We start from the raw sequence: 2,901 nt of genomic DNA on the forward strand, positions 1-2,901 counted from the left end.
GTCCCTGTTTTCCAGCTCAGGGCGCTGAGTACCCTGAGGATAACTAGTCTGACTGCTAAAGACTGAGGCAAAGAAGGCATTAAGTACCTCAGCCTTTTCCTCATCCTCGGTGACAATGTTCCCCCCCGCATCCAATAAAGGATGGAGATTCTCCCTGGCTCTCTTCTTGTCATTAATATATTTGTAAAAACTTTTTTTGTTGTCTTTAACGACAGCGGCCAGGTTGCGTTCTAGCTGGGCTTTTGCCTTTCTCATTTCCTCTCTGCACGACCTAACGAGATCCCTGTACTCTTCTTGAGTCGCCTGCCCCTTCTTCCACAAGCGATAAACTCTCCTTTTTTTCCTGAGTCCCAGCAAAAGCTCCCCGTTCAGCCAGGCTGGTCGTCTTCCCCGCCCATTCTTCTTGCGGCGTACAGGGACAGCCTGCTCCTGCGCCTCTAAGACTTCCTTCTTGAAGATCGTCCAGCCTTCCTGGACCCCTTTGCCCGTCAGGATGGTCTCCCAAGGGACTCTCTCAACCAGCATCCTGAACAGGCCACAGTCCGCCCTCCGGAAGTCCATGGTAGCAACTCTACTGCCTCCCCTCCTTACTTCACCAAGAACACCAATAATACAGGATAGGCTGTGATGATCAAGCACTGGACTTGATCAGTCCCTTTTATGGCTATTTTACCTCTATTTTCCCCACTTGTTCCTCCTGGATCCTTCTCTTTCCCCTCCTATGTCCCTTCCACTGAACATCACACAACAAGTCTCTTGTTTTTAAAAAAAAAAAAAAAAAAATTTTGTGGAGTTATTTTAAGAATAAAGTGAATACCTGGGAAGGTTAGCTATGCCTATATAGAAATGCCATTATCTTTAAGAATGCTGAATTATCTTGTTGGGTTTTGCACCAGGAACAATCTAACCTTCTTCCTTTCATGGTATCAGGAGCAGCCAGTTCAGCGTGCTCCATTCCTCCCTGGTTAGGTTCCTTCGCTTCCTCCACCTATCACTGTTCCTTCGATTACTGTTAGGTCATTGCATTTAATTTAGTTAGTCTTTAATCAAATGCCATAATAGCAATCATGTTCTATAAACAGACCATTTGGAGAACAGCTACTCAATGGTCTCCAGAAGAGTGCAGATGGCAAAGAAAGTAACTAGTCATCATGACCATAAGCACACCACCTTAATTACTGAGGTTGGCAAATATGCAGCCATCAGTATAGCTGGATGAAAGGGATCACAAAAGCAGACAGACAGCATGACGTGCTTTTCTCAACAATAAAAGTATTTTATACTTTAGTTATAGCCTCTCCCACTGATTTTATTTATTCTCTTCTAATTCTTCTTCCAGTGTTTATATTGTTCAATAATGATGCAGGAGGAAGGAGGAGGGACTTAATGCCTAAATAAATAAATAACCCATGGTAGAGTTGTGGGAGGGACACGGTGCTAGATTTTGTTCCTGTTGACTGGCAAGAGCTTATCCTGTCCCCGATGATGGCAGAACAGTGATCAGAAATTTTCCGGAGTTCTGCTTTGACGAGGAAGTAGGTCACCAAACTGATGATAAAGACAGAAACCACACAATGATATCTCCTAGTTTTTGTCCTCCAGAGAGGCTATCTGCATTGGAAGTCTGCTGCTCATGTGAAGTTCTTGCTGCTGATGGAAACTGCTGTTCTATGTGCAAGGAGATTATCCCTTGAGACATTTCACTTGAGAATACAAGAAGAAGACTGCAGTGTGACTCATACAAAAAGTACATACTACATACATAGCTTACTTAATGAATAATATTGTCGTTCTGAATACACCTTTTGTAGTATCCAGCTGTGCGGGGGGGGATAAAAAAACTGCATAGAGGCAACATCAGCATCACTATTTACTACTGGCTAGATGAGCTAGAATTCAAGAGCCAAAAAGCAGGTAACATTAGGATTAGGGACTTAGTAGAATACAGGCTACCTGAGTACGCTAGCGATTATTAAGAATATCTATCTACCCACTGGAGAGGTCAATCTTACACTTCAGGACATTCATGTGGTTTGACTCTGCCATTAAAATATACTGTTCAGGGTGGGGTTGGGGAAGGAAAAAAGTATTTCAGAGATGTAAATTAAAAGAAACTTTTGGTTGATATTGTCATAAACAAAAAACTCCATAGTAATAACACCAGCGATGCACATTTATTTTAATTAATTTTAAAGAATTGCACATCCTACACTTCACACACACTCCTTTTATGGGAAAGTTTCCCAAAGAGCAGAAAAAATCCTATTCTTCAGAACTGTTTTTGAGAAAAGACAGAATTAATTATTTTGGAATACACTTTAGGAAAAACTTGTACTGGCAAAGATGCCAAATGATCAAAACTTTCTCCTCCTGTATCTTCCATGGTTCCTCAAGGCAATAACAAAATAGGGCTTGACAACAAAATTAGGGTCAGTGTATGAGTCACACTGCAGCCAATTACATATATAAACTCCATATAATTTCTTCACAATTTTTCTGACAGGCTATTTTTAAACTATTATGACAACCACCTTCTAAGTAACAATGCACTAAAAAAATATGTTTGTACATTTAACAAAACAGAAAGGAAGGGGACTACTACCCTTCCTTACTTTAACACATCTGAAAAAGTTACATGAATCAGAAAATTGTTACCGATGTTCAGATAAATTTTGAAAAACAAAATGCTAGAAGACTCTTAATATAGCAAAGGGGAATTCCAGATATAACACCAGAAAGATAATGTTTCCTTAAAACATCTTGCTTGGCTCCTGGGGGTTGTGCACATTGTATCAGTTGGGCCAACAGCACCTCTTTGACTCTGCCTACTCCCCCATAGCTTTGATCCCCTTTCTTTCCAAGTCCCTGCAAGAGTGTTTAAGAACAAACTGCCCTTAAAGG

The 2,901-nt window shown here is 41.0% G+C and overlaps 1 protein-coding gene across 1 annotated transcript in view; it reads right to left on the minus strand.

Annotated features, from left to right (window-relative positions):
• Positions 1–2,901, minus strand: part of MAN2A1 (mannosidase, alpha, class 2A, member 1) — a 156,380-nt gene that overhangs the window by 18,104 nt on the left and 135,375 nt on the right. The window lies entirely within an intron of this gene.

This window comes from Pygoscelis adeliae, unplaced genomic scaffold, assembly GCF_000699105.1.
Source record: "Pygoscelis adeliae isolate BGI_AS28 unplaced genomic scaffold, ASM69910v1 Scaffold16, whole genome shotgun sequence".
NCBI lineage: Eukaryota > Metazoa > Chordata > Aves > Sphenisciformes > Spheniscidae > Pygoscelis > Pygoscelis adeliae.